Source organism: Chelonia mydas, chromosome 11, assembly GCF_015237465.2.
Source record: "Chelonia mydas isolate rCheMyd1 chromosome 11, rCheMyd1.pri.v2, whole genome shotgun sequence".
In the NCBI taxonomy this organism is placed as follows: Eukaryota; Metazoa; Chordata; order Testudines; family Cheloniidae; genus Chelonia; species Chelonia mydas.
The window spans coordinates 71984585-71998629 of record NC_051251.2 but is presented as its reverse complement, the minus strand read 5'-3'; the positions used below and the strand labels follow the sequence as shown (position 1 = coordinate 71998629).

The window sequence follows — 14045 nt, the reverse complement described above, 5'->3', positions numbered from 1 at the left end:
AACTATAGGCATTTCAACATCCCCAACAGTTATTTTCTGGTCTGGGAATAAAGTCCCTTCCTGCAGCTTTTGAAACAGACCAGAGTTCCTGAAGATGCGAGCGCCATGTACCTTTCACGGCCATCCCACGTTGATGTTGGTGAAACGTCCCTTGTGATCCACCAGTGCTTCCAGCACTATTGAAAAGTACCCCTTGCGGTTTATGTACTCGCCAGCTTGGTGCTCCGGTGCCAAGATAGGGATATGGGATCCGTCTGTGGCCCCACCACAGTTAGGGAATCCCATTGCAGCAAAGCCATTCACTATGACCTGCACATTTCCCAGGGTCACTACCCTTGATATCAGCAGATCTTTGATTGCATTGGCTACCTGCATCATAGCAGCCCCCACAGTAGATTTGCCCACTCCAAATTGATTCCCAACTGACCGGTAGCTGTCTGGCGTTGCAAGCTTCCACAGGGCTATTGCCACTCGCTTCTCAACTGTGAAGGCTGCTCTCATCTTGGTATTCTTGTGCCTCAGGGCAGGGGAAAGCAAGTCACAAAGTTCCATGAAAGTGCCCTTATGCATGCGAAAGTTTTGCAGCCACTGGGAATCGTCCCAGAGCTGCAACACTATGCGGTCCCACCAGTCTGTGCTTGTTTCCCGAGCCCAGAATTGGAGTTCCACCGCATGAACCTGCCCCATTAGCACCATGATGCCCACATTGCCAGGGCCCGTGCTTTGAGAGAAGTCTGTGTCCACGTCCTCATCACTCACGTCACCATAGTATAAGGGCCCTACCATCAATCAAACCCTAACGCTGCCTCTTGCCCCCTTAACCCCACCCCTTGACCCCTGCCCCCCTTCACTGGAAGTCCCGCCCCATGGGGGTATTCCTTCCGGGGTCAAGGCTGCCACATGACCGGAAGCAAGGTGTGTCATGTGACCTCTCTAACAACTCCTCCCACTTCCCTCTACCAATCAGGTTTCTCCCCTATAGGACTTCCCCAAGAGGAGATTTGACCAATCAGGGCGAGTTCTGGGACAGGGTGTCCTCTCCGGAAGTGGGTCGTGTGACCCCTCTAACAACTCCTCCCCCCACCCTCTACCAATCAGGATGGGTTTTGCCCCTGTAGAACTGCCCAGAGAGGAGACTTGACCAATCAGGATGAGTTCCAGGGTGGGGTGACCCGTCCGGAAATGATTCGTGTGACCCCTCTAACAACTCCTCCCACCAACCTCTACCAATCAGGCTGCCCTGAGAGCAGATTTGACCAAAATAGGGCAGGTTCTGGGATGGGGTGAACCCCCCAGAAGAGGGTCACACACCCCTCTGCCAATCAGAACGCAGTACCATCACCCCATAAGTCCCAGCGTCGGGCAGAAGAGGCTGTCTTTTACCAAGAGAGTGTGTTTTAGAAATCGTGGAAACATGGACTCCTTCACCACCCCCGTGAGAACTTCGTACTTTGTTTTAGCCCCGAGCACCTTTGGACTTGTGTGAAGAAAGGGCTACATCAGCGAGAGTTCCGAGGAGGACCCTTTGGCCCAGCCATTGATGGACACACCGGAAACCGACCCCGAAACTCGGCTGCTTGTGAGGCACTGCGATGAGCGTGATGGCCTCTTGTTGTCCACCCCCCTAGAGGTGGAAGGCGATCGCAGCTCGGGGGAGTCACTAGTGGACAAGATGAATGGAAAAGACAAAGCTCAGGTAAAAGAATGTTTAAGAAGTAACAGTCAGGGGTGGGGGTGGGGAGTGTGTAATGGGGGTTAGGAACCAGGGATTGTGTAAATTAAAAACCAAGCAGTGGGGTGCTTACACTGTTTCTTTTCTGAAAAAAATCTCTCGACAGCTCGATGATGCCTTTCTAGAGGCCTTTGAGAACTTACACATCGGTAGCCCTGTGGAAGTAAATGTATCATGCATCAGCTGTCTTTGCTCATGTCTGAGACACAGATCTCAAGAGGAAAAGGACAAAATGGAAGAATGAACCAGCACAGACACCCTCATGTTAGGAGTCATGGCGTCCATTTTTACAGGCGGTTGTAAAAGGTTGTGTTAAACCAGGCGATTAATAAAACTTATTTAAATGTGTTAATATGAATGTTGTCCCCCACCCACACTTGTGTTAGTAAAAGATGGTGCCAGTAACAGGCATGTCTCCAGAGACGTCTCTGTTAAAGAAAATATATTACACCCCCGGGGAAATTGGGAGCTTTGGCGGGGTGAACCCTCTTTTTCAAGTGGCCAAAAAGCATAGTAAAACTTTAAATAGAAGACAGGTAACAGCTTGGCTTTCAGACCAGGATGCTTACACTTTACACAAACCGGCTCGAATTTTAAAAGAAACAAGACCATTGTTTCAGATGTGGATGCGCAATGGCAGGCAGATTTGGTGGATATGCACCGGTTCTCCAAACACAACAGCAATTTTAAGTACATCTTAACAGTGGTAGACATTCTATCCAAATATGCCTGGGTCTTAGGCCTAAGAGACAAGACGAGTGGTGAGGTAACCAAGGCCTTTAAAGCTATTTTTAGCGAAGGGCGTGTGCCTCAAAAATTACAAACCAATTGGGGGAAATAATTTTTAAACAAACCCTTAAGCAGATTGTTAAAGCGGCATGGCGTTCATCATTTTGTTACTAATAATGAAGTCAAAGCAAGGGTTGTGGAGCGATTTAACAGAACTTTAAAAACTAGGATGTGGAGATATTTTACAGCCCATAACACCTTTCACTACATCGATGTGTTACCTGACTTTATAAAGAGTTACAACCAGAGCTTTCACAGAACTATATGTACCAGACCCGCTGATGTTAACCCTTCAAATTCTCTGAAGGTATGGAAAACGGTTTATGGAGATGGTTTTAAAATAAAACCGATTGTTGCCCTTTTTAGAAAAGGCAACCACGTGAGTCTATCTAAAATCAAAGGAGCTTTTGAAAAAGGTTATGAACAGACATTTACCGATGAGATATTCATAGTGGATGAAGCCTTAACCAGGGGTCAGAGACCTGTATACTGATTAAAAGACTACGAGGGTGAGACAGTTACTGGATTTTTTACCCTGAAGAATTATAAAAAGTAAACCCCGAACGAGACAGGACTTACAGGATTGAAAAAGTTCTAGCGGAGAAAGGAAAAGGGAGAAAAAAGCAACTACTGGTGAAATGGTTGGGGTGGCCTGATAAGTTTAAGAGCTGGGTGAAAGCTTCTCAACTCTGTGACATTTAGACACAAACAACAAACAAACAACAAAAACAAACAAAAGTTATTCCTCCCAAAAAGACAGAGAAAATGAGCGACAGCGGGTTTTAAATTACTTTGCCCAGCAACGCCAGCTCTGCAGTTTTTCCCAAAAACACCAGCTCGAACTTTACAATACGGCTAATTAAGCCCTTGGATCTCCCGGGTGCCTGGGAGGTGGGGTTAGTGCAAATACAATACCCGCACAGCTGGAACACTATCAACGAAGACACCCCTTTTGAAATCACCTTTGGAGGTATGGCGTGGAGTTTCATCCTACAACGAGGTTATTATGCTTCCATATCCGCATTACTGGATAATATGAACAGTACCATGGCTCGTCACCCCGGACCGCCTAAGATGGTCATGAACTAAGACCCTGTGGGTAGAAAAATTAGACTTAAATCCACCGCTTTTACTTATATGTTTTCTACCAGCGGGGAACTAGCTAACATTCTGGGCTTGGGCCCCAAACACAGCGTCCAAAAATTCCCCTTCTCAGCAGACATTACAGGGGGTTTTAATTCCTTGTATCTGTACACGGATATCGTAGAACATCAGTTTGTGGGGGACTTTTCTGTTCCCCTGTTACGTTGTGTCCCCGTCCAAGGAAGAAACAAAGAGTTTGTCACCATCACCTATGATAAACCTCATTACGTCCCTATCAGTAAACACCATATCGACACCATTATCATTGAAATAAAGACAGATCAGAACAGAAGCGTCTCATTTCGCTTTGGCAAGGTGATCGTCAAGGTACACCTGCATCCCCAGAAAGAGCGAGTTTTCTAAAAAGCAAAACACTATTATGGCAATCCTAAAAAATTACGGCTACCCCAACATCTACAGGAACTATTACAAAGCCCAGGCGGGATATGCCCTTCCTGGATATCATGGAGCCCCCGCAATGTATGGGTGGAATATTCCGTAGCCTCTTTCGAAAAGCCGTACCACTTTTGAGGAGGGGGCTAGAGATTATTAAACCCCACATAAAAACTGCTGCTCAAAACATAGCTAAAGACGTGGTAGGACATGTCTCCCACGCTGTTCTGGAGAAGGTGGAGAATACAGCTTCACAGGAAGGATTGGGGCTGATGTACATTAAAAGGAGGAAGAAGAGAAAGAGAAATGCGTCATACCCGCGACGCACAGGTCCCCCGAAACCCTTTAAAAGAAGGGCTTTGACCCGCAGGGTCAGCCATAAGCGAAAGTCCAAGAGGAAGCCGGGGCGAAAGAGGAAACGCTCGCCGCCTGATAAAAGAGATATATTTTAATCAACATGGCTTTTGTTCACTGAGGGTCTGAAGAGTGCACCACATCCGAACTAGACTTGTTCCAAATAGACCCTACGCAGACCAGCATTGAGAAAAGCATCTACATCGAGGTGCCGCCTCTGTCAGCCGTTTACGGAGTCTGCCCCCATTGACTTCTTTATAGCAGGGAATGGCGTAGATTATATGGATTTAAACAACACACTGCTGTACCTGTGTTGCAAGATTGTAAAAGGAGACGGAACTGAACTCGCCGCGGACGCTGAGGTGGGCCTGGTGAATTACCCAGTGGCCTCTCTTTTTAGTCAGCTGGATGTCACGCTTGGAGGCCGCCTTGTAAGCCAAAGCAACAACTGTCACCCTTTCAGGGCCTTTATAGAATCGGTGCTCAATTACAGCGACGACACCCTCGCCACGCAATTTTCCACTGGCCTCTTTTACAAAGACGCTGCCGGACAGTAGGAGGAAACGGGGTTGGATGGCGAGAATCTAGGGTTTGTGAGGCATGCAAAGCTGACTGCCCAAAGCAGAACAGTAAAGCTTCTGGGTCATCTACACAGCGACCTGTTTTTTCAAGAAAAACTACTGTTGAACGGAGTGGATGTGAAAATTAAATTGACGCGCAGTAAAGATGCTTTCTTTTTAATGGGCAGTGGAACCGAAGGCTTTAAACTGTGCATTCTATCAGCATCCCTTTTTGTGAAGAAAGTACGGGTGGCCCCGAGCGTTCGTCTGGGGCACACTGAGGCCCTGCTTACCGCTAATGCTAAATACCCTGTGGACCATGTGGGAATGAAAGTGTTTAGCATCCCTGCAGGCAGCAGGGTCAGTAACCAGGAGAACCTGTTTTGGGGACAGTTACCCAAAATGCTTGTCCTGGGGTTTGTGGATAATGATGCCTTTAGCGGAAGTTACACTAAAAATCCCTTTCATTTTATCCATTACAAGGCCACAAAATTAATATCGTATGTGGATGGTGAACAGATACCAACCAAGCCTCTGCAACCAGACTTCGAGGCAGGACGCTGTGTGAGAGCATACATGAATCTGGTACAGACGGCTGGTAAACACATGAAAGATCGTTCTCTGTTAATCGACCGTGAGGAGTTTGCACAGGGTTACACCATTTTTGCCTTTGACCTGTCTCCCAACCAGGAATGCGCTGATCACTATTCCCTGATTAAAACTGGGAACCTGAGAGCAGAAATACGTTTTGGGAAGGCTTTAACCATTACCATCAATATGATCGTGTATGGGGTTTTTGATGTCATAGAGATAAATCAGAGGAGAAATGTTCTGTTTGACTACATGTGAACATGGACACCGTGCAGCTCTCACATGTCTTATCAATGGACCCTTACAAGAAAAAGAATTTCTTAGATGTGTTTCCCTGCGATTGGCTCCCTGGTGGCAAGCTGTCTCAGAGACCCCAAGGTTTGGTGGTCAACACACATCCACACAACCAACCGGGTGAACACTGGCTTGCCTTGTATCTGGTGGAGTGTAACCTTGGAGAGTTTTTTGACTCATATGGGCACCCCCCAAACAGTGTGTTCTTTCCTAAAAGCATTATGAAATTTTTAAACAAAAATGCCACAGACACTGTGTTTCATAACAGACAATTACAAGACCCCAGCTCCGTTGCCTGCGGCTATCACTGCATGTTTTTCTTACACCATCGTAGCAAGGGTTTATCTTTTGGCCGGATTTTAAAATTGTATTCTAATGACTTAGTGCAAAATGACCGGATGGTGATGAATTTTGTAAAAAATAAATTTAAATACTTGGACATGCCTAGCCCTGCTCAAAACACGTTTCAGCAAGCCCAGACATGTGTATCTTGCAATGATTTTCATAGTCATGTTACCCAATAAAGCACCCCAGGTGTGGGGTTTAAAGACAATTGATGTTTGGCGGGGTTTTAAAAAAAACAAACAAAACACAATGACCAATTCAGAAATGTTTTATTTAAAGCAAAACATTACCAGTTTAAAAAAAAATAGAACGTGAAAAAGATCACACACTGAGCCATTCGGCTCTTTTAGCCTATTTTTGTTTTTTAGATGGCAAAAAAGGGGTCACGATTTCTTGATCCACCTCAGTGTCGGCGGTCGAGGCCTTGAGGCTTTCCAAAAGATCTCTGTTGGCCGCATCGCCCATGACGGAAGATGGTATGTTCAGTTCCGCCATGGCATTCATAAACACATCCCATCCTTTAGGTACATGTCTGCTAGGAACAGAGCACGTCTGGGTGACGGCCCTGACTAAGTCGAGCATGTTAGAACCATTAACCACAGAGCCTTTGTACACAAAAGACCCTTTATCGTTCCATGAAGAGATATTTTTATCCTGGCCCAGCTTATTTAGCAATACTAATGCATTTTTCTTATAACACTTATTCACGTTATCCAACACCTCCTGAGCAACAGAGTCTGAGGTCTTTGGTGTTTCTGAGGGTTTGGCAGTCACACTCTGTTCCTGTTCTGGTAGAAACAGACTTATTTTTCCTTTATCCACATCGCTCTGCTTCACGTACGTTAGGTACCTTTGAAGCACGGTGCTGTAAAGTTTAGCCTTTTCATATTCACCTAAGTCAGTTCTTTGAAGAACAGACTTCATTTCAGCATCCAGTAAGCGTGTTGCGGTCGTTCTGATATTTTCCTCTGCTGAAGGGAGAGCCCTTAATTGCTCCAACTGGCGGCTGGGCACCAGGTACATTTTTTCTGCATACTCCATTATTGATTAGTTAAAAGCCCCGTTATCAGAGGGATAGCAAAACTTAACAGGGGTCCGATAAACCCCCCCCAGACTGCTTCACCAGATGCTTCTTCCTTTTAAGTGAAACCCTTTTATTACACAAAGTTTTTATAAGCGTGTGTTTCTTTTTCAGCACACGCACTTGATTCTGTGTTAAAGGTACATTTCCTTTTAAGGTATTGAGCGCTATTTCTGAGATGGCTGCTACTAGATCGTCAGAGGCCGAGCACAGTATAGCCCTCCTTTGCTGCGGGGACGATTTGCTAAGTAATTATTTAAAAGGCCCAGGTTTCTCTTCACACAGCTAGACATGTTTTCAGTCAGCACCCCCGGCTGTTAAAAAGGGGCCTGTTAATAATTCATCTCTTTTTATATCCAGCTGTTGCTCTTTTTAAAATATAAACTGCCGGCCAGTCTGGAGGGAAAAGACCAGTTCTTAGTCTATAAGCTTCTGGTGTGGAAGCATTTAAATCCACCACCAGGTAGCCATAAGGCCTTTTGGTAGCATCCTCAAAAGCTTCTAGAAAGAATTGAGCTTTGCCGGGGTACATTTGCCGAGTGAGTGTAGCACTTTGTAATCTATCCCTGGGGTTTTTGAACAGAACCATGTACTTTGTGTTTAGGTTAATAGTGCGACTCTTTTTTCCCTGGCAAAATACGTTCTGAACTATATACATAATGCTCAGGTTCCTGTGATGCACGTACTTGGTAAAGGCTTTCTCAATTTCATTGCTTTCACAAGCAGAGTTCATCAGATCATCTACGATAATCATGTTTACTTTATTGGTAGGAAACAAACGGTCGTCGTCAAAAGTATCAGGCAGACCCTCCACAAAATTGATAAAGGGATATTTGCAGAGCAGTTCTTTATACAGAGGTTGCCAACAACTGGAACACCACACAATATTCTCAGGCGTAACAGACAATGTTTGTTTGGCATTATCCAATACATTTTTTATAAAGTAACTTTTCCCGCAGCTGCTAGGCCCCGCGAAAAGGGGTGTTTCCACCTCGTATCCATTTTTCAAAAGCCGTAGGGCAGGGTTTTAAACCCTTCTCCTAGGACCCTCTTGTTTTAAATGACTTTCTGTGTTTTTTTCAGGGTTTTTGTCTCTATTTGCCACTGATTTTTGTTTCTTACAATAAAGGGCTGCTGCACCTCTATCTTTTTGGAGGGGTTTTCTCGCAGGCCCGTGCAAGAGTCCAGGACTAGATCTTTCAAACTGTCAAAGTTGATCTTTTCACAGTTTGCTACATTCAGGGTAATACCTTTGACCTTCATACAGGCCTTTCTTCCCGACAGCTTATACCCGTATGTTTTTGGGCCTGCTGACACAAACTCGGTGATGTGTGGATCAGGCGGGATCTCGCTCCTGAGGTCCCCTAAATAATCCCCCAGAGGGGGATTCCAGGCCCCCTCCCTTTTCACATATATCACCGAGTCAGGGTCGTGGTACAGGCACCGCTCTTGCAACCCGTCTAGGAGCCTGTATAGTTCTAAGCGGGCATAAGCGGTGGTGAAACAGGCTATGAAAGCATTGGTATTGCCAGAGACAGAATAATGGTCTTTTGCGTGCTTCCAAGAGACGCACGTTGTTTCATCGTCAATAAACTCACAGGATGAAACCTCGTAGTTGGGGGAAAACAGGTACTGAAAGAGTTTGTCAGGGTCTCTCACGATGCTGGTATTGGGTAGGTTGGTTCTTTGGCTGAATTTACCCCACAGAGAATTTAAAAACAGTTTAGCAATTTGGTGTTTAGCGGGGTTTAGCCTGATGTCATGTTGGCGTAAACGCACACCTTCTTTCTGGTAGAAATCGTTAACATACTTATTTTGTTTTTCTTCATCTGTGCACCAGCTGGGATACCCTGAAGCCTCTTGTTTCTGGCGGAGGTGTAATTTTATGTACTCTGAAAAGAGTTCATCAGATTTTTCATTAAAATGCCAGATTTCATAGATTTTAGCCACCACATACCCCTTCGCTATGGCCGCGTTCAATTCCACCATGCACCAAGTCCCCAGGATGGCCCTCTCCTTGTCAGTATGGGTGCACGTCTCCCGCTGCTTGGTTTCCACACAGGTTTGGCATAGTGGGAACATAAGCTTGCCACCCATTCCGACAGGTAACAATGGGAAAAAAAGGCCTCGTGGGGAGTACACTTTAACTTTTGCAATTCCAAAATAATTTGCAAGGGGTCCAAATTTGTCAAACTATATTGGGGTGTCCAATAGGATAGTCTTTGGTTTTGTTTTCAAAAGGGTACAGGCTGGTAAAATCGTAATAGTGGATTTTGTCGCCGGGGTTAGGTTTATAATATAGACGGATAGCGTTTGTCCTCCCCCCAAAAAGAGCATCCCTAGGCATGAGAGGCTGGGGTAACTGGGCTCGGTTTTAAAAGCTTGCAAGCTCCCTGTCTGTTTCTTTCATCACCACCCACTGGTGCTCCCAAAGAGTCCTCACTACAAAACCAAGTTGTTTTAGATAGTCGGTCTTGAGCCGAGTCTTGTAATAAAGAAATCCAAAAGTTGTACCCATCATAGGGTTTTGTGCTTTTTCACAATGACAGGTGACACAACCGTGAAAAAAACACCCATTAAACTCAAAGGCAGTGTGTACCCCATCAACACTGGCATAACCGTCTAAAAAGTAGGGGCCTACCTGTAGTTCCCCACCCTGTAAAGTGTGCCGTATTTGTATATTTTCCTTTTGAGAGGTATACAACAGCCACTGAATAGATGGGGTTGAATATCTCTTTTTCTGTCTGTGATAGTTGTCTGGAGGGAGAAGAGCTACCATGTTAGGCTCCAAAAACATAAACCTGTACATAGCCATGCAGACAGATGCCAGCGTTATGTACTGGAATGGAACTATACACAGTTTTATCTCGGTGAATTTACCAGGTTCTCTCTCTACTATATCGCCCTTCTCCGTCATTTTCATAATTTCTTTTCTGTGTAGGATACAAGCCTGTCTCAAAATTTTTACATCCTGCTGACAATAATACGCAAGCTCTTTCTGCAGGTCAAAAGTCTCAGAGCTGTGGTCTTGATACCAATCGAGAAACTCTGCTTTTTCCCTGAGCATCATGCTTTCTACACCATAGTGCTCCACACGAGGCATAGGCCCCACATAATTTTGATTTTCTAAAGTGTTAAAAAAAATGTGGAAAATACCCTTTGCAACCTTCAAACCCCATCGCCTGCGGGAGCTTGCTAAGCTTCATGGGCAAGAAGTTTAAAGAGTCTATAAAACGAATGCCCAGGGCCTTAACTTCCACGCACATTAATTTACTACCCTGAGTGATCAGTTCTATGCACATCTTTTCCTTCAGTAACTGTCTAACGCTAAAGTACGCATCATAACCTTTGGAATTGTGCACTAGGAACGTGTAGTCCCGGAACTCTTTGCCAATAAACAAACATAGAAAGACATTCGTCACCCTTAAATTCCCAATATTTTTGGCTCTAGGGACATCACAAAAATGTAATTGGGAGTGTGCAACCCAGTCTCCTGCATGGATTCAAAATCATAAAAAAAATATATACTTTTCTGAGGATTCGGGCTTTCTAAGGCTGTCCATAAAACAGAGGTGACTGTCTGTATCTCCAACAATCAAACCCTGACACTGCTTACAGCGCCTCCCTTTTCACCTGTGCCGCTTGTCCACGTTCGACTGACACTTATCGCACAAAGTTTTAGACAGGCATTCAACTTGGTTTTTTGATGCACAGTTGACATGTCTGTCTAAACACTCTTTGGACCGACAATACAGTCTACAGCTAGGACACCTCAGCTGCACCCCCACGCTGTCTGAGCATGTTGCGCTCAAGCAGAGGCAGCAACGATACCTGCAAGAGTGGTCGTGACTGTACACCGTGTGGCAAAACTCACCATAATTTTTTGCTCCGAACAACTTTTTCACATCCAGAACCCCATAGTAATGTTCATCGTGCAACAGGATAAAATAAGTCTTAGGGTACACTGGGCCCCCGTTTTAAAAAAACCCCAGCAACCTTTCACCGCATACAGCACCACCTGCATGTTAACTCCTAAATGCAGCTCAAACTTTGCTACGTCACTGAGCAGAACCTTTTTTTGATCTGACCACTCCAGTTTCTCGTGCAACTCTCTCGCCTCTGCTAACAATTCCGCATCCGTAGGTTTACGACCGGCCATGATGGCCAAGAGCCCTCCCGCAAAACATAGATTGGTACCAGTGTAAGTCAGGTCTACTAAACATTGTCTTTTTTTTATGAATAAGTTGACTACTAAGGATAGAATTTAAAACTCTACAAACGCCCCCACCCCCGGTTTTTTACAACTGTCACAACGAGGCGCAATGTCCCATCGACATGCAATGCTCTATTGGTCTGTAGCAGCTTCGAGGTCTGGTTTAAGAAATCCTCAGCGGACAGCTCATCCCTAGTTCTTCTGACCGAAAACAAAGGGTTAGTTAAATGACGGCTCTCTAAACGTAACTGTACATAATCATCAGGGCCTACCCTACCATTAATGTCATCAAGAACTAGCTGCATCCCTCTGTGTATGACTTCAACAACCTGTTCAGCTGAATTTATTTGCTCAAGATTGACAAAACGAAACTCCTCACAATACACCGACCCCCCAAATCTAGGTAATTCATGTTGCCAACTTCTCACTCTCTCCTTATACACCTCTGCATTTTCAGGGTTACTTGGGGGTTCCTCTATGGAACCATCAGTGGCATCTTCTACATCAGATACTAATTGAGAGTCAGACTCAGATGCCTCCATGAGGGTCATTGGGAGTAGATGGGACCCCGTCTAGAGAGCCCTCTGGGGAATTTTCTAAACCAGAGTCTGATTTCGCCTCCCCATTTTCAGACAGGCGAGTTTGAGAGCCTCCGGTAGGGGGCATCTCTTTTTGTTTTTTTTCCCTCATTACCTCTTTAGCCCTTTTTAACATTTTTACAGCGACCCTGGCCTGGAACTTTTTGGCAGCCATCTGTTTATCCCCCAAGTGCTGTCCGCCCTTTTGTTTACACATGAGCTGATGTGCACCCTTGAGGGTACCCCTTTCCACACCTAGACATGCCTGATCAGAGCCACCCTTTCCAGCCCCCCTTTCTTTTAGACTCTCTGAGGATTCAGCGTCCATCAGTTTTCTGAACAAAGCGTCGTATTTTTTCCAAATCTTTTTAGAATGCCGTTGTTTTAGACCCCCCGAGGATAGAGCGTCCATCAGTTTTCTGAATGAAGCATCAAACTCTTCCCAAATACTAGAATATGGGGGATCTGTGACAAGCTTATGGTTTTGGGAGAATGGCTTGTCAGTCCTTGGTTTTTTATTCACAACCCCTAGAGCGCCTGCTCCGGGTTTGTGAATCTGTGTGTTTCTGCGCACATTCAGAGCCCCTAGAGTGCATGCTCTGGGTTTGTGAATGTGGGCGTTTTCGCTCACAGTTTTCTCAGGGCTTGGTGCGGCGGTGGCCGCTGAGGAACTGGAGTTGTGTTTGCATGGATGCTTTTTACCAGAGTGTTTTGTTTTGTCCTTGGGTTTGACGTAAATGAGGTTTGGACTGGCCTGATGCTTCATCTGCACTCTTGTGCTGTTTTGCATTGTTAAAGGTCTCAAAGCAGATTCCTGGTTCTTTGGTGCTTCTCGGGGAGGTGTCCATGTAGCTCCCACTACAGTCAGAAGGGCTGCACGTGGCTGATTGGGGCAGGGGAAAAAAAGAGCATTTTACAAAAATGTAACTTTGACAGCTTTCTCACCCGCACCTATGTATTTACTTAAAATACAAAACCTCATAAATTAACCAGACTAATGAGCAAAATATATTTAGCCGGCTTCATCCATCCATCCATCACTGATACTGGTGAATTTTTCTTTTCAGTTGTCTCTTTCCTTTTTCTTTTGAGCATTTTTACCCCCTCATGTTTTGACCGTACTGTAAAGCAAACAATATTCTAATAAAAGACATGAAACTGTCTAGTAAACTTTAAAATAAAAAAAATATTCATTAGGGTGTGTTTTCTATTTAAAAAAGTCATAGCTTTAAAACAAAATAATCCATTTCCAGCTGTACAACAAACACAGGTTTCGAGTTTATTTCTATCACTTTAAAAACAACCCCCACAAATATATTTTTTTTAAAAGTACATCTCATTTTGCATACAGTAAAAACCCTGTTAATTGGAAACACACCATCACCATCAGTTTGTAGACATATACTTTTTAAAAACCACCTATGTTTTACACACACACACACACCAGCAGTTTAAAACACTGTTTGCAACAAAATACTTTTCAATAAACCCACATGCTTTTAAAAAGACCCCTGGTTGTTCTGTCCCCCGCCCCGCCCCGGCCATGTGTGCTTGGGGCCTTTGGTTAAAAAAAAAAAAAAAAACACAAGTCAAAATGTTAGTTAGTATTAGCCCCAAATGCCCCAACACCCCATTTTAAAAAACACATTATGCACAGTAAAAAGGTTAGTTGGAAACAAACCATCAGTTTGCAACCAAGTACTTTTAAAACCCTGCACCTATGTCTTGCACAGACCCCTCTCTCACACCCACAGACAAAAACCCAGCAGCTTTACAAACACACCCTTACCATCAGTTTGCATTCTGTCCCCCGCCCCGGCCCAGTCATGTGTGCTTGGGGTCTTTGGGTTAAAAAAAAACAACAAGCCAAAATGTGAGTTAGTATTAGCCCCCAAATCCCTATTCAACCTATGTAATACCTGAAGTTATTAAGCACAACTACAGTTAAAAATGGTTTTTACCTTGGCCTGGT

General features: G+C 44.8%; 1 long non-coding RNA gene across 1 annotated transcript; it reads left to right on the top strand.

The window, feature by feature from the left end:
* The first annotated feature begins 1607 nt into the window (after positions 1 to 1607).
* LOC122462506 lies at positions 1608 to 2090 on the top strand. The gene is made up of 2 exons (XR_006285067.1): positions 1608 to 1696; positions 1839 to 2090. It is a non-coding gene; the product is annotated as an uncharacterized LOC122462506 (long non-coding RNA).
* The last annotated feature ends 11955 nt before the right edge of the window (positions 2091 to 14045 follow it).